The sequence below is a fragment of the Strix aluco genome, chromosome 7 (genome assembly GCF_031877795.1).
Source record: "Strix aluco isolate bStrAlu1 chromosome 7, bStrAlu1.hap1, whole genome shotgun sequence".
NCBI classification, from domain to species: domain Eukaryota; kingdom Metazoa; phylum Chordata; class Aves; order Strigiformes; family Strigidae; genus Strix; species Strix aluco.
Window position 1 is genome coordinate 16,245,414 of NC_133937.1, and position 26,621 is coordinate 16,272,034.

Below are 26,621 nucleotides of genomic sequence, written 5' to 3' on the forward strand. Positions count from 1 at the left end.
CCTGCTGTGAAAGCTTAATGTCTTTCCATTTGATGGAAAGTTGTAGTTGTTTCAGTATACAGTTGACTAATGCTTGTTTAATGGATTGGAATGGTCAACAAGTGTCAGAGATATAAGCACAAAAGGTTAAGTTAGGAGTAGGGTATTTATTCCCTTTTCTGTTAATATGTTGCAAACTATCCCTCAGAGAGAATGGTGAAAGCAATGAGATGAGAACTTAAATACACGATCTAAAGAAAAGAATAATAAAGTAAAATACAATGCAAAAAAGAAAACTCTGAGGACATCCTAGCAGAAAAAGATAGAATTGCAGCTGGAGTTCACAGATCAAAATTTCTTGCTGCTTCATTTGCATAACAGCCCACCTGGGCTCATAAGAAAAAATTTTAAGTGTTAAGGAGTAAAACAAAATCTAAGATCATAAAAATTACTACAGATAGGGCATTCTTCAAGATTCCTTATGCAACTACCATCAAGCTTTAAGAATTCACAAGAAAATACCAGCTGAAGGTCCCTATCTTGACTAACATCCCACACTGGCTTTCAAATAAGCCTCTCCAGCACAACCCCAAAATGAAGCAGAGGTAGAAACTAGCTATTTAATTATGTTAAATACTAAATATAGGAGGATTCTATGCAATACCATATAAAAAAAGCACATAGATGGATTTCTCACCTCCATGTTTTTTTCCTGGAATCTGTTTACCTTCAATACATATACTTCGAAATGATTTACCCACTACAGCTTTCAAATACAACGTTCCTGGAAAGACAGGGCAGCATCTAATAACATCATGTTTCTGTTTAAATCAGTATTTATTCGTTTAAGGTATATTTATTGAAAAATATATTCAAGAATTCTGGCTAAATTGATAAAACTACTTGTGTTCTCTAATGAAATAATTTTTAAACTGTATATAGAGGAAAGAAATGCTCTGCAAATTCTAACAAACAGATATTCAATACAGTGCACTGTCTATCCAGACATTACTCTGTGTGTGTATTATAGAGATACAGAATATAAACCAAAGTTCTCCACCTCTCAGATACTCCAATGTCTACAAGAGGGAATACTGAGTCTTCAGCACCAATTACTTTGCTCTACATATCCTGTTACATTGGTGTACTTACCAACATGACATAGCGTGTGAACTTCATTACTGGAAGAGAGACTCAGGTATTCTACTGTGATGCACATTTTGATGTGCTTTGAAGATAAAAATCTGTAAACATTGCTTTCCTTTTAACACTTCATGACCAAACAGCTACAAAAGTCAAATTCCTTGCACACAGACACCGATATGAAACAAACAAAACTAAGCTTCTCTTGTCCCTCTTTCTTTAACTTCCTATGTCAAGTATTACTTCACTAGAAAACTATCAAGTCATCATCAGCTGTGGCTACACCAGAATGAACACTTCATTTAGAATAAAGATTACAATAAAATGAACTTAATAGGGCAAACTTTTGAAACCAGACTTGGCAGGAATACAGTTTTCATTTACAGTCTGAGATTAATAGCTAAGAAATAAAACTACAAAGATATGAGCTTGTTGGCCTTCCAACTTTTAAGACTTTTAACGGGTGAATTTTAAAAAGAAAGAAGAGAAGAAAGAAAAGAAAACCTAAATGTTAAAATCTGTCTTGGCAAAGCTTGAAGTACAGGGTTGGTTTTTTAAAGCTTGTGATATAATCAAACCAAAGAAAAACAATGAGACCAATGAATCTCTGTACTCAAGAACATAGCCAAAACATGGATCGTATATTCACAATATGGAGCAAGTAAAATCTAAACTCAGGTCTGATTTTTATTGCTCGAATTAGAAGAAAAGGGCCCCAATCAAACTCAGGCTCCACATCTGAATTCAAACTCAAGTTTTGACTTGGAGCAGGGAGGATGGCTGCTCAGATGCAAACAAGGTAGCCTAGAGAGAGCTGACTTTTGTGAAATTTTCATTTCTGTACACCATCACCATACAAAATATTGGGATTTTCACATCTGACTTCCAATCAAGTTTATATTTAATCTGGTAACCATTTCTATTGGTCAAATCAATCGTTTATGTATTTAAAATATACAGAAAACCAGGATACAGGAATCATTGTTACCCAGACAACATACAGAGAAGAAGAGAGAAAAAGCACATGAACAAAAGACACAAGTGAGCACAAGAAAGAGAGGGCATGTGAGGGGGACAGAGGGGAAGAGAGCGGGGGGGAGAGAGGACACGCAAAAGTGAAAGAGACAAAGCATGCAGGCAAGTGAAAAAGCACATGAGAATTAGAAAGAGCATGCGCAAGAGGATGAAAAGGAGGGAGGAAAGAAGAGGAAAGGGAACAAGAAAGGATATAAAGGGGAAGACAGAGGGAGAGGGGGAGGGAAAGAGAAGGAGGGGTAAAAAGCATTTAAGAGAGATTAAGTTATTTTGATAAAATCTAGTTGAAAATTTGTCTGGTAGAGCCAGATATGGATCATACCTCTTCTTTATCCAAAACCCAGTACCTTAATGATTTTCTCTGCATGTTGCATGCAGCCAAAATGATGAAATGAGTCATGTGACCCTGATGGACTAGTACTCAGTTTTACTGAGCTTTACACATTGCATATTTTCTTCATTTCAACTCAGCACGGTTTACATCCAGCTTTTTTGTTTTAGTAATTTCAATATAATTTAATCTCTTATATTTTTGATTCAGTCCATAATATTATGTTTTATTCAGTTCAGTACACTTTTTAATCAATTCTCTTATCTGCTTTATACAATTCATTACAATGTATATATTATGCTATGTTTTATTTATTTCAGTATGAGGTATATCAGTTTTGCTGTATGTTACATTAAGCCCTCAGCATGTTGTATCCATTTCTTCATCTGTTTCATCCATTGTCATGTGTTCTAGCACATGTCGTTATCTGTTTTGATATGGTTTTATGTCCTGCTTCTAATTATTTTTAGAGCATTTGTGTGGTATTAATGTGACTTGTTTTTCATCTGCTCCTGAATTCATTTTCTGTAAGCTACTTCATATTTAAAGAGCAGTGAGGTAAAATATAATGTGGTTACTGTTAATAAGCATGAACATGTACAATTTAGTCTTTAACTTTATAAAGAATGATTCCTAGAAGACACCATGGTGTGCTGCTGAATTCATTTGAATTGTGTCTGAATTTCTAAATGTCATATTCAGTGGGAGTTAAGACTGTAATGTTTCTTTTGAAAACTACAGGAGACGATTGTAGTCTCCTATATATAATATATAGGAATAGTCTCCTATATATTATATTTCACCCTCATATTTTCTATGTTCTTTCATTAATTTAAGGAATAAGAAGCAGAATTCCATTTCATAAGGAAATAAAACAACAAACTCCAAGCATTTAAAGAACATAACTCTTCATTTAAAGAATAAAATCCCTGCAAATCAGGACATATGATTTTGAAACAGTTCTATGTTATTTAGCCTTTAGATTTGAAATATTAGCAAAATGTAGATTCCTTCTCTTTTTCTATATTTGTTTAGTTTTGGGGGGAGGAAATTTGGCCATATTTGAGGGATTTTTTGCACACATTAGAAGGAGAAATTTTAAATCTCTGCCTCTTTTTATTAAAAAGCATTTGAGAGTCTAACAATAATTTGACTCAGAAGGCAGGAGTATAATAAATTATTAACTATCAACATGATTATTAAAAACTATAATGTTAATAGTGAAAATCAGTATAAAATCAAAATGAATTTGCCATATAAGTAGAAGATGAACTTTGGCCTTATCTGCAGATACGTCCCTGGAGCTGGGAATGAAGAGATGGACTGTAAGACCGTCGGACTCTTAAAGCAGAGGTAGTTTTTCCTATGTCTTTGCATAAATAAGAAATATTTGCATGTATTACCTCTAACAAATGGTAAAGTACTTCCTGCTATGTATCCATCTGGCTTGCCATTAATTATCCTGGACAATGCCACAAAGTGAACTCCACACTGCTCTTTCTCTATCCCAATCATGTTTTTCCATGTTTAAAAAATGCTGGTTCCCTCTTCCTGGGAACTGACTGCCCTGCTCATCAAAATGAAGCAATTTAAGTTACCAATTTTGGCACAGCCTGTCCTTTTCTTTCTTTTTAATTTAAGATATTATTTAGATTTACAGCTGCTGACCTGGATCATCCAGAGAATTTTTCAACCTCCCAACAGGGAGGGGATGACTTGAGTCTCTCTCTTTCCTCACCATTCATTATACCTTTCCTCTCCTATTTCAGAGAACTACTGTATGATCTATCTGTCAAGAGAAATGGAGAAAGGGCAAGTCCTTAAAGAATATATAGGGAGTTTCAATTTCCACTCTACATTCAATCTGTGAAAGTTTGTAAGACAATGTCAGTGCACTAAAGGCAGACAAAATTCCTGCACTTCAGTCTGTTCAGGTTTGTAGGACGATGTTTCTGATGTCGAAGCAAATAATTTCATAAGACCTTTAACTATGAGAGTTTTTATACCTGTGCAAAGGCTTAGCATGAGGACCATGTACTACAAAAAATTGGTTTGACTTTTTTTGCTTGAGAGTTTAAATAATGCTCAGGTCTTGCTGGCGTGTTCTTCACAGAAATTAACATTTTCTATTTAACACAAGTAACATAACACTTCCTAAGTTTTCATATTTCTGAAAGGTGGAGAGGTGATGGAACCAAACTACAGTCTTTTTACAACAGACACACATAGAAGCACCCCAAATAATACCTGATCCCCCAGCTCTTTGATCTAATATGAAAAACATTGTTTTGGCTCAATCAACATATTTTTCAGCTACAGGTCTACATGTTTAACACATCTTAAGTGTGTGTATGAGGGTATCATACAGAATTTAGATTACATTACACCATTCAGAAATGTTGACATTCAGTTAGACTACAGGACATTTGGAGATACTCCACCAGTTTTACACTGAATGACAAACAACCAAGAGCTGGGGCTGTGCATGTTATTTACTTGCCTCCAGTATTAGGATATAATGTTCAGCATTGATGAGACACATTTGGGACTATATAACATGATACCCATGTTCTGGGATAACATTAATTAATCTAATTTTAAATATTCTTTTTCTTTTTTAAAAAAACGTTTGCATGTGCTTGCATAAACATACACTCTGCATGCTCTGATTCGGTGCATCAGTTTTCAAACCAGGGCAAAAATTTTTACAGCTGACATCCAAACCACTCAGGCATAATTTGTAATGGAAATGTTGACACCAAGCTAACTGTGGTGGCATGAAAAATGCTCATATAAAACAAAAAGCAAAGGTTCCTCAAAATAAACTACATGCAGTTCAAAACTCATATTAAAAGCATATGAACCTGAAATAATTTTATTGATAACTATATTCTGTGAACTCAAGCAATCAAGAGAGTGAGATTTTGAGAATCATGACTTTTTAAGATTTGCTTTGGAAAATTCAAATTCTGTAGGGTGTCTAGCCTAACAGCTCTTATTTGTATTTGCAAAACCTATATGCCTTTTTTATAGCATGCATTGTGGCTATTGGTATGCACAGACACATTCTAATATTCTCCTCCACAACAAAAGCCATCATTCTGGCAAAAGGAGACAGGAAAATCTAACACTCTCCTACCATGACCAAGATGGTAAGAGCTGCTGCAGTTGCCAAATACGATACACAAAACATTTAATTTATAATAGTTAGAACTTGGCCCTTGACCAAGCCCAAAGAACTATGTCTTATTTCACTTGCTCTTGAATATGTCTCTTTCAGAGATAAATGACTGTGCTGTTTGCCAGTTCTCTCCTCTGTTTGGCGTTTTGTTTAGCTCCGCTTGTGACAAGCCAAGAGTTGATGCATCTGCTTGAATGTGTAATATACATCTTTGGTCAACTTAGCTTTTTTCCTTGACAATATTATGTCAAACAATCACATCACAACTGGCTCTGATCTCTTTGTTGTTAGCTAATAAATTAAAGAGTATTTATTATCTGCAATCCTTTTTTCCCTTTTAATGGTGACACATTTGTGGTGAATTACAGGGCAGCTTTATAAACTAGGCTGTGGGCCAGTATCAGCCCCTGCGTTCATGTGAATGTTCCCTCTCCCACTTGGCCTCCCAGTCTGGTGGTAAATCAAGGCAGCTGTCACAGCACACTAAGTTAGTGTGCGTCATTGGGGAGAGCAGGAAGCGTTGGGGGTATAATTCTGTCCATCAAACTAATATGTTATATCAGTAGCTTTGTAATCTTCTGCTATAAGTTATGGGAAGTGACACCTAAGAATTTACTTTGAAAACAATGTGTTCCTCAGACTTTAAGCCAAAACAGACCCAATCTGCAGCAAGAGTTCCTCTGTTTATATGAGTGGATTTGTAGCAACTAGCCGCCCCATCACTATCAATGCAGCAGTATTTTACACATTCCACTGCAAGCCTCTCTCTGTTTACAGTCTTTGCAGCAGAATTTGTAAACTTTTAAAGCATGATTTCTTCCCTTCTCCTTTTTTACCCTTGCTTTAACCTCCAGTAGCAGGATAGATAAATATACTCCTTGAATGTTATCATGACAAAGTGAACTCCTGACAGATAGGAATGAATGGGAGACCTATTTCCCTTGTCCATACCCCCTTCAACCTTTGCCTTGACAAATGTGGGAAATAGCCACATAGGACAGGAGAAGAATACACACAGCACTATGATAGGAATGTCAGCTTTTTTGTTAAATGTTCACATGATACTGAAAGAAATCAGTGAAGATAACCTCAAATAGGAAGCGTGTTTTCTAAACAGCTTCACAGAGATCCAATTCACACTGTATCTCCCCTAAAAGGATGGCTTATTTTCAGTGACTATTTTTAATGCTTTTGAAGACCAACAAAAGAGGAACTTGGACTCAATTAAGTGTTTTTGTGAGGTGTGATTTGATCTGAAAGAAGCCTATGGGGCATCTTCAAAGAGTCTAAACCAGACAAGCATGTCCCACAACCCTAACACGCCGAAATCAAAGATGTATGCTAAAGACATTAAATATCTGTACACTCTTTGCCAAACTAATTTAAAGAATATTTAGTATTAAACCCCACAGAAGTTTTCTTTTATATTCTCTGTAATCAATAGTAAATGTAAAGAAAAGCACTAGAAAACAGTACCCTTTTCATCCTCGAGGCTATTACAATATAGAAAACACTTCTTGGGAATATTTAACTTCACTTAGTCTTAACACACAGAGCACTATCATTGTCTCATCCAACACTGATTCAGCTTTCTATCAATGAATGCAGTTTACAGTAGATTTTAAAACACGTTCAGGACAGTTAGAGGTACTTCTGATTCCATTAATCTGTGCAATATACAAATGTTGTTTTAACTTTCATTTCAAAGTCAACTTGAAAATCATGAATGATATTTCACAGGATCACAAGGCATACCACATTGCCTAAAACTTTAAGAAATCTTCTGTTTAATAGTATCAGGTCTTGTTCACATGCCTTAAAAATTTGAAAATGTATATGTCAGACTTGGTTAAACATTAATAAATGAAACATTTTATCTTGAAAGTAATCTACTTATAATCCATTTTTCTTTCATCTGTTCATCCCAGATAATTAAAGCAGCACTGAGTTGGGGTCTCTCCTCTTTAATAACATTTCAAAAATATATTTCAAAATTTTCTTCTGGTTGTAACCACCATGATCTGAACAAAACTGTCTAGTTTAAAAAAAGTCTAATTAAACCCACAGTTAATGGGATCTAAAATAAAAAAAGATTCATTATCACATGAGAGGCGGGAAATTGTAATTAACATGTTTGCACCAATCATCAGACCATACATCTGTGCAGCTGATGGCAAGACAGGGTTATCCAGTGCTATGCTTTTCATGTGGGATTTACTCACTCGGCCCCTTTCTTGCACTCTTGCCTGCTGCACTTCTATCCCACTTTTTAAAGTAAAAGGTCCAGCTCTCACTGTATAACTTCGCATCCCAGAGTGCCAAAAAAAATTTCTAATTCACTATTTTCCTGTGACTGGAGGGGGAAAAACAGAGCTATGTAGAGATTCCAGGGCTAGACTGCAACAAAATCTTCATTATTTAGAGGGCTTCTGCATTGTTGGCTATTTTGCTAGAAATCATCTGTCCATGATGCCTTCCACCACATCTCTCCTTTACATGACCCATTCAACACACAGGTGTATGCCAGCATTAAGATACCATTTATTAGGGCTTGTTCCATGCTACAAAGCTCTCAAATATTCACCATCACATGGTTATTTTGTTTGGGAAATGGAGTTGTAGCTGGAGTACACTGGCCATAAGCAACCACTCCCTCAATAAAGTATCCAGTGATTTAACAGAACCTGAAGGAACAAGGTCTTCCACTTCATGGTTTTTCTGCAGAAGCAGCTAAAACTTTAGTAGTTTTAGCCCCTCTACCAGCAATAAATCTCTCATAAAGGCATTCTACAAATACCTCTGCTTAAGATAGACCATGAAAGCCCCGATCTTGCAAACACAAGGCATGAACAATGAAAGCAAAACATCTCTGATCTCTTGACTGATCAAGAACAACTCCCTACAAAGAGAAAGCTAATGGTTAGAGTTTGGAAACCATGCTCAAAGATCCAATGGACTCTTTCCTTCTTCCTTCTACACCAGTTCAGCCTTCTTTGAACAAACCTTCTTGCAGCTGCTGAGGACTAAGCCTCAGGTAAAGTTATTTGTCAAAGTACTGTAAAAAAATCGAATCAAGCCCTTGTGATATTTTTCAGTCAAAGGTATTTTTTCCCACCTGTGACTGCTGACTAAGGTGTCTGTTCTGAATACCTCAAGTGCAGCTCTGCCAGTATAGCCATTAACACATTCATTGTTCCCCACTGCTGGATAATAACTATATTTCTCAAGTCACCTACAAAAATTATAGCAGTTGCACCAGGTTGGCCACCAGAGATTTGGCAATGAAATAGCTTGCTCCTGTTTTCATGAGTACTTATGTAAAGCCATATAAAAATTCATCCAGAGTTCAAGGTATATCAGAGAGACAGACTGTCAGTACACAAAGCTAACACTTGGACTGAATCATCCATCACTAGCTAAGCACTCAGAAACCAAGTAAAACACATTTTATACAGACAGGGCAGAGTCCTGTAACTTCCCTACTACACAACCTCCTAAAACCAAATGTCACTGTATTCATCAGAAAGTTGTTGGATTTTTTTCTTCCTCTATGCATACACTTTGGCTAGAATTTTTAAAGAGCATAGGGGAGTGGAACAGTCAAATTTCACTGAAAATTAGCACAAAGTGGATAGCTCATCCACTCAGCCTCTTTTGGAATTCCTTGCTTTCACTTCTATCTAGCATTTGGGACATTCAGAAATAAACACCAAACAAAAGAGAGTATTTTCAAATTAATCAAATAAGTTTAAGACTACATCTGACACCAACATGCACAAATCTGATCCAGCATTTTGGAAATAAAACATTAATATGGTTCCAGCTAATGCAGACTCCAAAATCATATTTCTTCAGCAAGCTATTTGACCCTGCAGACTTGGTCACACAGGCTATGCTTGAAAGGATTTGTCCAGCTGTCTTAAACAAGTCTTAAAATTCTGCAGGCTAAGGTGACAACATACTAAACTTTATCCTAGGAAATATTACAAATTTCAGTTACTTGTAAGACACTTGGCTTTTCTAACTTAGTGGTCATTGCTTTTTCTTGTCCTTTGTTAAGAAAGAGGACAAATGAAAGAGAAATTATGGAATAACTACTTATATCTTTTAGCAGTAATACAGGACTACTATCTAGTTTTGAGACACATGCAAGAATATTAATTAAACGCTAACTTCAAGGCATCTTATATGCGTCTTCCTAAAGAAACAAATTTTTGCTTTTTTCCCCCAAATACAACCAAAAAATTATCACCTGACCCAAATTTTCATTACATTTTGGATAGTTAACAATGGCAGTTCCTCCAGCTATTATATATATTTAATAAATCTAAAGTCAAAACACTTAATTATGTAAGACATTGTAAAGCAAACATTTGGTGAAAAATATAATATCAAGTGATTTAAAAAAAAAAAACCACATAAATAAGTTTTCATTTTGCGGCCTTCTTTAACAGCTTTTTCACAATGATACTAATTTAAAGAAGTTGTCAATGAAAATTTCTTCAGCAGTTCTAATGTTTGAATTAGATATGGAAATTTATACTACAAATTCATGATAAGAGATGACAATGTTCAGCACCGCCAGTGAATAATTTTCAGGACATATTTCATTATAAGTTTCTAAATCGAAACTGGTTCTTTTCTACTAATCACTAAGCTGAATAAATAGTTTACTTATTCTATATTGATTAAGATTGCTCTCTCTTTAGCTATATGCATAAACATTTAGGGATTTTCTTTTCCAAATCAATTAGAAGCTCTGCTGGGTCCAGTTTCTGTTTCTTCTCTAAGTGAAGAAAAAAACATATGAAGTTATTTCTCTGTTGTAAATGATTGTCTTTTTCTCATTTACACCCATCTTGTTTCAATCTTACACACTCTTTGAGACTGTATTACAATGACAATCTCCTTTCCTTAATATAAACAGAAAGTGCTAGAAAGAACAAACATCAGCTGAACTAATCCTTCACTCCACAGCTCTTTTGTAGACTGAGTGTTCCTAAGCTAACTTTTCTTATTTATAAAAAGCATCGCAGGCTCAACAGGGATAACTGCATACTGGATCACAACTCCATAGTGAGATTTGGGATTGTGATCACTTCTACTCCACCCTTTTGTGCAAATTTCAGTCCTAGAAAAGCAAACCAAAATCCCATGGTTCCACCCCAGTCAGACAGACAGGCTTACAAGACAGTTTGTTTGAAAAAGCACTCCTCAGTATGTGGAATGAAGACTGTTCAAATATCATTAGATTTTGGAGATGAGGGACATTGTTTTCCACATATCTCTACATCTCATCACTGAAAGAAATGGCACATGAATGTAAACTGAGCTACAGGTTGCACTTATAAACAGACTGTTTCTCTGGAAGTGTTTAATTAATACACTGTCATTTGTTAGTTTTCTGAATCTTTACTGCTGTTTTAAATGGGACATAAGCAGTCATGACCTTTTATGTCCGATGTCAGAGAAATGAAAAGGCCCAGCAATAACTGGAGTTTACATTGGCTGCATTTTCCAGTCCAGAATTAAATACACACTATATCCTGCACACCATACATTCTTGAAGGCTTAAGATGCGATTGAAGCCCTCCTTGTGTGAAGAAAACAGATAACAGCTGGGAAACTGTGGAGCAGTTCCAACAGGGACTTCTGCTTCCTCATAGAGCCCTGCTCAATGAATTACAATTATAATATCTCTATGGTTGTCAAACAACTACTTACTTTAAAAACACCAGCTGTACTATGCCACCTTTTCTTCTTTTCTTGTTGCAAAACTTATCAAACAACTAAATTATTGTGTATTCTTCAGTGAAAGGCTGACCTGGAAACTTTGAAGAAGATTACAAGAAAACAAAACAAGTCAACTTGTAGTTGTTCTATATACACTAGCTAAAATTATCTAATTCTTCTATGCTTAATGTTCAGCAACTGAATAAAATAGTCTGTATTTGAGAGGACATAAGTAGCCATTTGATGTCTTTTGGGATTGCGTGGCTTTATCTATGCAAAAATATCATTGTCAAATCTATCAAAGATTCGATTATCATGACAGCTTTTCACATGCCAGCTATATGCCGGTTTTCATAAACTTCTACAAAGAATGCTTACTTTTTTCCCCCCTTGTTTAATGTCTCCAGAGTATATAACCTAACAACAAAGAAATCCAAAGGAATGACAGAAAGTTGAATAAAGTAATAATATTAAAGACTTATTTTTTACGGGTTCAATTCTACATTATTAACAGCAGAAAAAACAGGACTCTCTTCATTTATACCTTCCACAGGATTTCTAAGAGTAAAAATAATGTAACAGGCAAATTACTGGTCAGTTACAACTGGGATCCTGATTAAAAGCACCATTATTACCAGGTGAAGTGAAGGAAGTAAAGATTCAAGTGAAGGAAGACACAAATTCTAGGATGAAAATTAAAATCTCTGTGGAAGGCACTCCACCAACCCTATTACCTTTTTTTGAAATCCAAAACCTTCATCAGTTTATAAGGAACAGTATTCAATACAATCATCCCTATGTTTGATCAATTCCAACTGCTTCTTAGAAGCAATCTTGTGCTGTTTCCATACAAATTTGATCTGAAACCAAATTTTTTCCCTATTAGCTCTGGGTATCTGTGAATTGCCTACAAGTGGCTATTTTGCTTCCTTGAGACCCATTCAAAACTCACCCTGTGCGCTGGGCTTCAGACTGCACATTTTTCACAGGGAAAGCAAAGCATGTTTTACTCTCATAAAGGAACAATATCTAAATAGGATGACACAGTCTTGACCAACCTGCATTTGTTTCTTCAAATGTATTTCTAACATTCAAGTTTCTCAAACTCAGCTTTAGAGGGTATTTTTCTACATTTTCTATTTTTTCTTCAACTCCATTCTCAGATGTTTCCCTCTTCATTTCTCATCCCACGCTTTTTTTTTAATACCTTCCTTTGCACTATTTCAGAAGGCAAGCAGGTGACAAGAGTTGTTTGAGAATGACAATTTACTTTTCAGCATAGTCAAATTGACAGCCCTGGGACAGAGTGCTGGTGAAAACTGATAATGCTAAAACTTGCCAACAGATTTACACAAAGCATTAAAAAAAAATTATTTTACCCCCAGAGTTTTGAAAAAGTTTACTTTCTAGAAAAGAGAAATCATACTTTCGGACTGATTTACTAATCACTTGTGATTAAAGTCTGCTTCATTCCATGTCCCATCAAGTCAGTCAAGATCAAAAGGCTCTCTTCACTTGCTATACAAGGCTCAAACCAGCAGACCCTTTCTGTGGAAACTCTCCATGAACATGTCCAGAGCCTCTCTGAGACTATTTTGAGCCATTATTAATCCTTCCTAAGTCATATCTATGAAGAGCATTTAAACTTTTCACATTCCCACCCACTCATCTGGCAGTGACAGCATTTTGTGTAAGGAACCTGTAGCTCAAGCATTTGTCCAGTTTGTTATCTTTGAAACTCAGGATTCCAACATTTCTTCTAAATATCTTTTTGGTAATCAAATAGTTTATATAAATTAATCTATTCCAAATCTCTTCTTCCAACAAAGTAATTCCACCAAGCAGAATGAAAATAACCCACAGATTTTTTTTTTTTTTTCCCAGTACTAAAATACTTGAGTAACTTTTGGACACAGGTAGCAACATACTGTAGACCCATCAGCTTTGCTAACTGTGAAGAGTATCATGTATCTGAGCACAGAGCACACAGCTAACAGAGCAGCACAACAGTAAGTGCACAGCCCAGTGGGAGCCCTTTCTAACCACAGAGCAAGAACTTTTCATTTCCCATTATAAATATTATAAGGGTTTCGAGTCTCAGCTGAGCACAGAAATGCTTTGTGGTCATTTGGAAACAAATACTGATAGGTGCTTAGCAAGCACTGATCTCAAGACACCTCATTTGAGATTCAGCACCTATCAGGATGAGAGCATTTTTGCATAGCCTGAGAGTTCACAATCTGTCAGTCTGTAGCTGAAGCAACTTCAGAAGACGCTAAGTCTATGGTCTGAGTGCTTGAAGATGAGAACTGTGTTTCTCTACCCATAAAGAATCTGACATACAGTGGAAATTTTACATTCATTTTTCATGAAACTGTAAAGTAGTTAGGTTCTAAAAAAAGTGTCTGGTTTTATAGTCCCTGTAATATTATTTCACTATTTGCCATGATGCCATTGCACTTTCAAACAATTTGAACTGCCCGCTGCTGGAATGATGTTTACATTACAGCTGCAAGTCTATATCTCTTCCCATCCTACATTAAAATGCTACTAAAATATTCACCTATTCTTATTCACACTAGATTCACATTACATCTGTACCCACAACTACATAGGAGCCAAAGAGCTTCTCCATGCTAAACTTACACTGGAACATAACAGATAAATCTTTATAGAGCTCTAGCTAATTTGGACTAGCTTCATGAAATAATATACACTGTTCCAAAAAGGGAAAGAAAAAAAAAAGAAAGGGTGGGGAGGAGGGGTATGGAGGTAGACCTACATTTTGAAGTGCTTTATCCCATCCCACTTCAGCCTCTGTTGTTGCTTTCCATGCTTCCATGAAAATTAAAAAAATCAAATGCTCCATAAGATTGTCATTGGTTTCCCACAAAATTCTTACTCTGACTTCCATTAAATAGAATTAAAAGAGTTACCAGACTCAGCAAATGAAGAAACCTAATACCATCTTCTTGAATTAAATTTGGTTAACTTATCATCAAAATTAAAGTTGGAAATCATCACGTTAAAATTGAAAGCAACTATCATATTTTTCTTTTGTTACAATAATATTTTTTAGAGTTTTCAACAGAAATAATACTCATGCATAGAGCATAATATTGCAATTTAACCAACAAGTATAGAGCCATTTTAATCTCTGAAAGCAACAGTAAACAGTGTAGGCAGGGGTTCTACTTAACCCACACACTCTGCTAATACACTTTAGATAACAGACCAGTGCATTTAAATAAAGTCCTGATTCAATTTAATAGCATTTCTTACAAAGCTTTATCTAATTATATTAGTCAATCTTTATTACTAGCCTCACAAGTGCAGAGAACCCTATTATAATCCTTCTTTCTAATGATCTCTTTGCTATCATAGTAATAACACTCAGCTATAAATTAATCATCTGTTTGCAATCATGAGTAAACATCAACTCAATTAACAATTGATAAATAAACAGTTGACTCTGGAGGCTATTTCCGTTATAAATGCGAGTACTGAGGGATTCAGCGCAGCTTTGCCGTTTAACTCAAAAGAGAATTTCTGTGTATTCAGAAATTTCTGTTCTGCACAGTTTAAATCAAACGTGTTACATGAGCTGAGCAGGTTTCCCACTGTAATGGTGCCACCCATCTTTTGTGCTGCTAAGTGTGGGGGAGGACACTGTCTGTCTTTTCCAGGGATTGCTTTGTTCCTCTCAGACTAAACACAAGGTGAAGTTAACATATAGAACTGTTTGTTTCTCTTGTTAGAACTGCTTAGTAAGCTTTTTCCTTGCTAAGCATTCAGCTCATTTTTGAGCCCAATGCTAGATCACATTTTTCCCTCTTTGATTCATTTTTTCTCATTTCAGTTTATTTTTTTTTCCCCTTGGTGCAGGTGAATAGACATTACTAGAGTGACTGTGAAAAGTGGGGAAAACATTTCCTTTACTTACCTACCCTGATCTGAAAGCAGAAGCTCACTTAGCATGCCCCTTACTTTGGTTCAGTTTACAGATTTTGTCTCTTAGAGTGCAATGACAAGTGAATCATCCCACAAGCTCAAGGACGTCAAACTATCTCAGTGACCAAAGATTCTGACCTGGGCTGGAACTAGAGGACTTCCACCCCACTGCCTCCTGTCTATCCATTGTTCTACATCTCCATTTCTCCCATAACATTCTGGCTAAGTTTCTACATCAAATTTTCTCATTTCTTCTATATATAAACTTGAAACACTGACAGCTCTCTAGAAGATAACAGAAATTCTTGAGGATGACATAAATTCCTGAGGATGACATAAATTCTTAAGGTAAGCACTACAGCTTGCCTTCAGTTTCTGGAAGCTGAAATAAACTGCAATCCTTCAGAAGACTCAGAAATGACCAAGTGAAGGCAAAACACTTCTGTCTGAAAACTGGTACACAGCAGATGGACCCATATCATCTGACCCAATGCCAAGGGCTGATCTGGCACAAAGGTGCCTCTCAGACACCTGCCTGCTACAGCGTGGGCCAGCATTTGCCCAGGAATATGTTCCTGTTTTGACAACAAAAAACATTTTCTGCTGTTGTTAATTCTCTATGTTTTTTGTGGACAGACACCTAACCCACAAGAAAAGAAAAAAAAAAAAAAACAACAGAAAAAAAAAACAAAACCAAAAACACAAATAAAAAAGCCAGAAAACAACTAGTTGCAAACAGACTGTCAATTCTTACTGGAAAAATGTAGCAGTACGTGTGGAATCTGACAGGACAAACACAGACTACAAGACCAGAATTTGGAGGAAACAGAAGAAAACCTGTCTGCTCATGGCTGGAATATGTGATACGTAATCTATATATCATTAAGAATAGGTTAATTTTTAGAAATGATTGCTCTTTTCAGATTATTTCCCTTTCCTAATACATAAAATATTCCAGTCTTGGTGAATATCTAGTTTCAGCTCTAGAGCCAGTACCCAAACATACTTCATACTTATCCTACCCTGGAAACAGTCTCTTGAAAGAAAGACTAATTTCTTTGGGAACTCTCTAGCTTGACTAATGACGAGTTACCAAAGAGACTTGCATTGAATAAACACGTGCTTTGACCATAATACATAAAGAATTCTTAATGTTGCTTTGAGGGAAAGAGATAGTGATTATTCCTATTTTCACATGCAGGTCTGTGATGAGTCTACCATCTGTGATGCCTTTGACTTCATGACTGCATGTTTTCATAAACTGTGGAACACTCTGTAAGGTCTGTCCTCCAACAATTCTTTCCCCAGCCAGCATCACTCCTAATCAACAACATCAGTCACTCCTAATATTTGTCCTAGCTCCTTCTTTCAGTTTCAGACTTTGTTGGAGCATTTTTAAAGCTGCTTTTTTGCAATCCTTTCCATCTCCTGTACCAAAAAGACAAGCATTTTTCAAAATACCAAGCAGTAGAAGCCTAGAGAGATTCACATAAGGAACAAACTAAGATGATGACTGTTCATAAAATTTCTGAGGAGGGAAACTAGGCCTGAAAATTGCAGAATACCATAAAAATCATGTAATCCCTAACAAGCCTTGATTGCAGTTTTTGTATGGTTGTGACTATTTTATAACCCACAAATTACAGGAGGAAGAACGTCTCTTTAATCAAAGAAAAAAGTCATCATGTCTATTAACTATTCTGTTAAAGTTGTGTTGCTTCATGAACACCCCATGGCAAAATAAAAATGATGAGGTTAATAAGAAAATCACCAGCCTTAAAAAGTAAGAGTAGAAACGATAAATAAGGTATAGGATTTTTTGTTGTTGCTTTGGGTTGGCTTTTTTTTCAACTTTAATGAAGTCAACACTCTCTTCTGCTGCTAGATGACAAATCCCTGTGTCAGTACTACATAAAATGTCCATTAGTAACCCTGACTGATCTTATATTTCTGACATTCTAACTTGTAAAATAAATTGATGGCCCATAGTAATACATGGTAGTTAGCAAGCCATTCAGAGAAAGTATTTTTAAAAACTTACTTCTAAGTTGACATTCTGCAAAGCTCAGAAAAGTAAACCGAAACTTGGACAGAAAACCTGTTGATTCAGGATCTAGTGCTGTAAGTCTTGCAAGCTCACAAGTTCCTAGTGAATAAAAGTTCAGTCCCACTGAAGAATTCCTTCCATAGCATGCTCTAACGCATGGGGAACTAAAAGTGCTTATCCCTAAAATGGAAATTATCGGTAAGGATAATTCATAGGGTCAGATCCTGCAAAAGAAGCTTATCGTATGTAGTCCAGAAGTGCACTCAGCTTGAAGCCAGTTCTATGAGCAAAAGTCTGATCCAGAGCTGTGAGATAGCCAGAAACTTAAGCATATACTTAAAATTAAGAAAGACATTTCCCTGAATGTAATGAATCAATACCATGCTTAAAACCACAGTGTGTGTGTGTCCCTTTTTTTTTTTTTTCATTCCACTGCAGCTTTCTGAAAATAAAGGTGTTCTAACATGAGTGTTTAGCTGTACTGATTTCCGTACATTACCCAGTGAAATAGGAGTCATTATGGATGATGACCTTCCATTTTCCCTGATATGGGAGATATATGGCATATGACTTGATCCACATAAACTGAGATGTTCAATGATGCAAGAATTTCGTACTTCTAAGGAATATATTCATATTCTTTCTGCAACACTGAATGAACTTGAATTATACTAATCTTCCACTGTCTTATCCTAATCTTTAACAACTGCTAAAGATGGCAGTGGCCATTTTATTAATCCATTAGTTTTTTACCCTACAATAACTTGTAAGACAGTTATTACCAAGCGCACAGTTACGAAGTCTATGTATTAATATGAGAGTTTCAGAATTCAGAGAAGTGACATGACAATAATAAGCAAGCATTAAGCACAAGCACAGGTGGCCATTGACCAAAGCACTGAATACATGCTCTTCCCATCAATTGTTAGAAGGAAAGAAACTTCAGCAAAACAACTTTAGTCCCAGTGAAGTAACAGTGTCTACAGCAGCAGAATTCCTTATTAGAAAATTTAAGAGCAAAATGATGCTGTCTTTGAAAAAACACCAAGTCTGAGACATTTGGGTGTGAATTCAGTATGTGCAACTAAAGACACTAACAAAACCACAGAAAATCTGATCAGGAGAGCATAACAGAGGAATACACTTTCACAGAAGAGTTTGGTTTAACTGAGAAACTAAGCCAAAAGGAGAGCTGTGTCCATGGGAGAGCAGCAAAGGCCTTACATGAGAAATAATGCCTGAAAAGGATCAGATCCTTGAATCCAGGTTACACACAATGAGTATTCAGGACTGAGAAAAATCCAAAGCCAGAAGTTACAGGCAGACAATATTTCTTGACTAGAACTTTACCACTTAGACAAAAGGAGTTTACTCTTGGAATTATTTCAAAATGTGTATCTGTTTGTGCCAATTACCATATACATATAACCCTAATGAGAGCCACTGGAAACCTTTTTTTTTTTTCCTCTCAAAGGTCTAGTCCTGTGACAGACTCAAGCTACTTGCAAGTTCCTAGTCATCAGTACAGTTCTTGAAAGCCTAAGACACTTGGCTTCCAAGAACGCCTTTTCCTATAGAATAATATGCAGATCATATACATTTCCAGTTCGAGTTATATTGAAAATGGTGTCTTGAAAATAAACAAAAAAGAAATCTACAAAGCCCTGTTCAGAGACCTGCGCAGATGCTTTAAAGATCTTGCTGATACAGGTTTCACTGCATTACTAAATACTTTTAATGCAGTTAACAGCTTTTAAAATGTTTTTCCTTAATTTTTTTTCAGAATCAAGGAATACTTTTTAGAAATAATCTCATTCTATACAGAGGTTACACCAATTCTTTAAGCAGAAGAAGTTTCCTAAAATGCTTTTATGCTATCTGGTGTGCCTTCTTAAACAGTATTATCCTATAATCTTCCCCACTTAATCTGTAGCCACACAGGACTACAGATAAATCTACCACAACCTATTGAGACATATCTTCAGTCTGACTTTTCATACTGAATTAAGAGCCAGATACAGTGAGAGCGTATCCTACCTTAAAGTCCTCTGTAATTAGATGGATAGAAGCCTGCAAATATGGGAGCTTGTAAGAATAAGGATTAAACCTCAGTAAAATTCAATAGTCTGTAACAGCTGTAAATATCTCTACCTTCCAAAAAATCACACTGGAAATTCTTACACAATCTACTGCAAAACACCCTCAAGATTTTTTTTTTTATTTCTCCTCAGACTTTTTCTAAATATTTCAATCAAGAAGCAGCTACGCCATTAAACATTTGGAGGTGGGAGGGGGTAGTAATGAAGCTTATGCAAATGTAGTTGTACAATTCCTCCATTCAGGGCTGGATTTAAAGTCATGATATAACAATCCCAAAACTTAAAATCGTTTTACATTAATAGTATCTCACACAGATTAATTTCAACAGTCTATATATACATATGTACACATGAATAAATAGGGACCACACTGTATTCCTAAATGCTCATTAAGCTATGTTATCTTAGCTATGGCACCACATATAGATGGAATCTACTGAAGCTACTGGCTTAGAAGTCAGGCTAGAAATCTCAAAATTTTTGTTTCCAGTGCTTCAAAAGAAGCAAGCCATGCTCCTCAGTATGTCTTATTTGAATAAAGGTTATAACCACCCTACTACACAAGTTGTCAGATGGTCTTGTCTCTTCACTTTCCCCAGGAACTTTTTCTGTCTGCAGTCTCTTGCACCTTTTACTTTAATCATCACTGTTTCTCCTCTGGCTGTGGATAATATCATTTGACTGAGGAAATTTTACACAGCTTTGAAAGGAGCGAGATTTGTGGTCATTCTATCCTAGTCCAGAACGAGGCTCCACAGCCTTGAGCCAGCTGCTAAGAAAGCTCTGTCTGTTGCTCTCACAAGCATCATCCTTAAGGTTGACAGTTTCATAGTTCCTGTGAAACGTAGCTGTCAAGGGAATCTGTCACTACAGTTGGAAAAGTGCAATTTCTTAGATAGTTTGAGCCAGTTCCATGGAGGGCTTTGAAAATTATGGGGAAAAAATGTGAATTTAACCCAATATTCCAGCAGCAATAAGGGCAGGGACCAGCAGTTGAGTGTAGTCCCAGAGAGAAAGTGTCACCAGTACTTACTGCTTATAATTACAAGAGAATGGTTTCTCTTGTGACATACTGGCTCCTACTTTAAACCCAAATTAGGAAATATGCAGGTCTACTGGCATAAAGCCAGACATATTTCTGTATATTTGAGTCTCTCAGAAAGGGTCCAAGGGAATTTTGCATAGTTCTTATTATGTGAGACCCTGCACCATTTTAATCCCTATTTTGGTTCTGTTATGGAAAGAGAAAACACACTCATTTACTGCTCACATCTTGTCTACAATAGAAAGACTGTAGACACTTCAAGTATACTGGTAGAATGAAAAATTATACAATTCCTCTTGCATGCCTGTAGTTGCATATTGAGTTGAACTTCCACATAAGAGAGAAAATAAGTCACATTGACATGTCATATTAACTCCTTCCATACCAGAGAGGAAATAAACTATATTGATATAAGTCTTTTTCAAATTGATCAACTATATCTACCCTAGGTTCAGTCCAGATTATTCCCACATCAGCTCCTGGGCCTTGCCCGTTCCAAGCATATAACTCTCCGCTAGCACGAGCAGACAGAACAGCTACATATGCCAGTTGAGAATCTAGCCAGATGTATTTAATTTGATCATTCATTTTCTACTCTGTTACTATACCGATAGGCAAAAAAAAAAAAAAAAAAAAGTTACTCCTTCCCAATCCAACACTGTGGCGACTGTACAGCCACAAACATAATGTAAATAAAATCTAACAACTAATTCCCCACAGCACATCCCTTTTATTACAGTGGCATTTCTGATAACAGGAATTACAGCCACATGGAGACTTCTTGTTCCCCACTAAAAGCGTGATATCTCTGAGAGCAGATGATGGTTTTATTACAAAAACTTTTGTAGTTTGAAAAGAGCAGTAGTAAAAGTTAGTTTAAGGCTTTTATGACTTCTTTTGTTCAGAGGAAACTAAGGGAGGAAAAACATTGGTGATGTATGAAAAGATTGCTTGTTTACAATCAGTACACAGATCCTTGCCGTTTTCATGAAAGGAAAGGAAACCAGCAGGAGAATTACAATACAGAGCACCTCCCAGGATCTCTTTCACCGTTCTCCCCATTTGTGTATGAAGCAACAAGGCAGCTGTTGAACAAGTACTATCAACAAAGCAATCTTCTAGCCCTTTGATTTAGGCTATTCATATCTTCTGCCCTGAAATAAAATGACTTTCACAATTAAAACACCGAAATCAATGCTGTATCTATTGTCATGTCTGCAGGAGAAAAGCTTTAATTACAACCCTAGTTAGATAACACAATCATTACACCTCCTTAATCTCAAATATAAAACCAGTACCCTTTGAGTGCTATGCCACCCTTTCTTTGATTTTTTTTTATGTGAATGGCTTTTTATCTGAGCACTTTAATTTGCATGCCTTTGCTGCGAGGCAGCTCCCCGTGATATGTTAATTGCAGAGTGCTTTAAGTACTAAAAGATTAACATAAAACCCTTTGCAAACAAGCTAATAGTTTATGATAATTTTTGCATGGCCTTTGTCTGTCTATCACTGGATTGCCTCTAGCTGTAATTTTATAAAGAAGCTGTAAAATATCATTTAAACAAGTTCATTTACACATAATTATTACCAGAATCACATTATTCAATTTAGATACTCCAGCCTATTAACAATCCATGAACTAAAATGTAATTAAACTGTTTTCCTTTTATGAACCTATTCATTACAATGTGTGGGAGATGGATCTCTCAGTTTCACTGAAAATTTCAGCACTTTGTTGTTGGAATTGACAAGTCTGGCACTCATTCTGTGCTTTTAATTATATTAAAAGTATTTCAAGACAGCTAAAATAAAGAATATTTTTAGAAAAGAATATGTAGAAATGCCAAAGTGGTGTCATCCAAAACCATATTTATTTCACCCCACACAGTTTGCACCTTCTTATTAGAGAAAATAAAACCAGGATACATCATTTCAATTAAAAGCTCTCAAGTTTTTAAGTTTTTGAAGAAATATTTGGAAAAAATGTGTTTATCACTAACAAGATTGTTTAAGTATTTTAATTACAGTTCTAGTCTAAAACCTTACAGTACAGGGACTTGCATTGTGCAGCTGTGGATATTCCCCTTTGATAAAGATCATCTTAGCTCAAAAATTGATTACACTTCAACAAAGACTAAAATTTATGTAAACTGCTCGTTTGTCCACCATGAACTGTAAGAGTTGCCTTAATGGGCCCAGAGACTAACTGGCATTCACTCACTCAGATTGTCAAAACACCCTCATAACAATCAAAAGATGCTATACTTAGCCTTTCACAAGGCATGGGTACCAGGCCCTGTTCACTTATTGTATTTTTATCCCAATTATCTCAATTTATCAAACGAAGAATCTGATCTGGGTAAGGAAAGCCTCAGTCTTTGCTCAGTGAGAGAAACTGCAGATCCTCCTACATAAAGCACACCTGATGGAATAAATTGAATGGAAACCTAACACAGGGGTAATTTGCCCTGATGATGAAAAATATTTTTATCAGAAACATACAAATCAGCCTAACACTAAGCATTTCCTTAGATCTTTGAGGACAGTAGCCAACACATACAAATCTACTCCTGAGGAAGACAAAAAAGAAAGTGAATGGACCCCATAAAATACTAACTACCCCCGAGTTTCAATTTTCTCACACCTGTGTTAGAATAGAGAACCTATTCAAAATTCAAGCTGGGAATTAGAAGGTTCCATTCTTAAGATAAACACAGGTCAGAGGTACACTGCAGATGAGGAACAAAACAAAAATCAGGTAATTTCTGTAACATGCTTCATGCTCAGGTACTTCTCTTACTTTTGGTGACCCCATCCGAAATCCATCCTCTACAAATTTACTATACCTAATGTCTGATGCCTACCTTTTCAGTTGAATAAAAAAGCTGCAACTTAATTGCATTATGGATACTTCTTTTAAGCACAGATAAAAATATGGGCCTTGACAAATTTGTTAATGTTCTAATGATTTAAGTTTCTTATCTAAAAAAAAAAAAAAAAAAAAAAAAGAGCTTTTGCTCAAAGCACAGAATAATCACATAATAACACTAATAAGAAAAATGCCAGCAGAAATTACTATAAGAGTAAAATGCTCTACAGACAAATTTTGTTGCAAAATGGGATGGATAAGAAAACCCTGACAAATATTTTAGTCTAAATGACCTGGGATCTGTGAATCACTGAGGCTCATATGCTTAATTATTTGCAGCAGTTTTTGAGAGCAAATATTTCATTCAAATGTCAATCTGAATTTTACCATTTAGATCAGCTCCTAGAGAAGTTAATGACTATAAAGTCAGTGGGTAACTCTGACAGAAGAATGACAATGAAACCGAAGACCTTTTAATTCTCTCTAAACTCCTGTTCTGTGTGATAGAACTACTGTTTCTCTACATTGCTACCTCACAACTGTTTCTAGTGGACTTTGCAGTTGTCAGTTACTACAGTTCAGTCAAAAAAAAATTAATAATTCTGGCATATAATCCTTCTTTTTTCAGTCAGCAAGGGTACAACTTCATTAAGAAAATGGTAGATTTTAAATAAATTCAAGTTTGACTGTCATTTTAGAGTGCAGTCTAGAGCTCTACCAGAACTACTTCTAGCCCTCTAATACATTTACAGAAGTGAAGTGAATTGCAGTCCCCAGTGTTCTTAATATTACACACTTTGGTCATCTAGAGCTCTCATTTTTCTTTAATTTTTTTTTTTAAGCATCAAGGGAATAGAAATTATTTTTGCTCTTTGGACTGTCAGCATCTGCAATTTACCTTCATTGTCAGTGACTTGTAAGTACTTTAAAATACAACTGACACCATTCCTTTTCTATACCTACTCAGAAGTTAATCATTCATTGGTGGAGTAAGATTAAAATGGTTTCACTGAGAAGACAAGGTGTTAGAAAGGGCAAGTCAGGGATGGCTGCATCATGTCTTAGATGCTTGCACTTGCACAGAAAATCTTTCACTCAATTCCTAAAGTATCCATATGGTTGAGATAGAATTGACAGCACTTGCCATGCTATTTAAAAAGAAAACCAAAAAAAACTCTAACAAAACATTTCAGCATTCCTGTTTACATTAGTAGCTTCACAGTGGTTTAGATGATGGTCTAGGAATAAAATAACTGCATGTCCTTTTCAAAACAGTAGGCTTCATCCTCAAAACAAGTTATAAAAAGTTGTTCAAATGTGTGGGGTTTTTTAGTTTCATGCTGGTTTAAATCAAACTGTTCCTTATGTAGCAATAAGTTTATGAAGGAACCACAATGTATGAAGAGAAGCATTTTTTCATTTTAGTATCTCCCAGTTCATTCCAAACTCCCATTATTTGGACTGTCACCCTGACACTGCCTGAGGTGTATTCCAGCTCTCTGCAAGAGAATCTGCTTTCCCACTAATGGGGCTGTTCTTGCAATGGCAAATGTAATTTTCCACTCCATTACAAATAGTGTGCAAAAGGACCTATTTCTCACTGTGCACAGATCAGTTCCCAGTGAAATCCTATTCACCAAATATTACAATAGCAGAATCCACTTCAAATACAGGTGCTTTTTCAGGGCTGGACAAACAGCTCTGATCCAACCATGGATACACCTGAACATACACTGCTCCAATATTCATCAGCGTTAGAGAAAAATACCCAACAGGTTCAGTGAAAGAGCAAGTTAAGAAACTGAGGAAGCAAATACCATCATGATACTTTCTCAATATACTATTTTCCCACTGCTTTTCTTTAACAGCCAGCCATAATACAGATTTATATAGTGACTGTTACTTTCTGCTGTAATTAATCTAGATTCACAAATCCATTAAAACACAAAACAGTGGCCTGACTACATTTTGAATGTCTTACAAAGTTCAAAATTAGATGCCTTTGCAGCAAAATAAAACTCAACTAAAAGAAACTCAACATTCTTTAATAAAAAAGTTATGTCCAGCTATATTTTACATTTATTAGCCTATATTTACTTCTCCGTATCATTACATCATCAAGACAATCTTACAAAAAGGAATGAAAATCATCACAGAACAACTTATACATGTGTTGTGTCTCATAATTCAGTATAAATTGTTCTCATGCAATCCTCTTCAGGAAACAGTAAATTTGTACCCATTGATTAAAAGAAATAAAGTGCAAAAAGCACCGCATAAAGGACTGCCTTCAGGAATTCTATGCCTGGAGTTCTAAACTGGGCATTAAATTTCTACAAAAAGATAGCAGTTTTCAATTAAAACTGGCAGCCTCAAAATGCAAGTTTCCCAGAGTTTTTCTCTTTTACCATGTCACAAAAACAATACTAAAGTAACTTAAGTGACTTTTAGGAATCTATCATGAAAGGAATAGAAAAGATACTTCCTATAGAAGTATCCTACAGTATGTATTGTAGCATCATTCATTAGGCAGAACAGTTAACAAATCACACAACTGTATTCACCCATATACATTTCCAGGATTGAGGCTACAGAAGGCTAAGAAAAAATATTCTAAAATCAAACAAAAAATAAAAATTGCATTTGTATTTTATCAGGGTTCAATAAAAGCAGTATAAAGGAAATGCTGCACTATTCCCGACCATATTCACACTTTCTAGTTCATACAGTTGTGTTAGTTCAAGATTTCCAATGGGAACAATAACAAAGCTAAACAAACAATAGTTTTCCTTTTCAGGAAAGTTAATTTTAAAAGTAACAGGCTTTCCTTTTTTCCTTTTTCTTTTCAATGTCATAATCTTTGCATTTTTCAATATAAAAATAAATTTATAAAGAGTACTTGAATTAAAATCTAGGAAAATGAGTTCAGAGTCTTAGGGTACAAATAAGCAAAGAACGTATCTTTATTTCTTGCCATCACCATTAAATTACTCCTAGACAAATAAGCAGTCTATGTAGCGTGCCTTTGACTTCTTCCATACCAAACATGAAACCTTTGATAGCATGTTTTAATCTAACAGTTCTACCATGAAAAATATTTTCATTGTAATTTTGAAGGTATGCAGAATCACCATTGTGACAATATGGAGACATCTGTGTAGATATCTATCAATGTTGACAACTTTTTAACTAGGTATTCAAAAGTTCA

At 35.6% G+C, this 26,621-nt stretch overlaps 1 protein-coding gene across 1 annotated transcript in view; it reads right to left on the bottom strand.

Annotated features, from left to right (window-relative positions):
* Positions 1-26,621, bottom strand: part of LRMDA (leucine rich melanocyte differentiation associated) — a 693,930-nt gene that overhangs the window by 156,688 nt on the left and 510,621 nt on the right. The window lies entirely within an intron of this gene.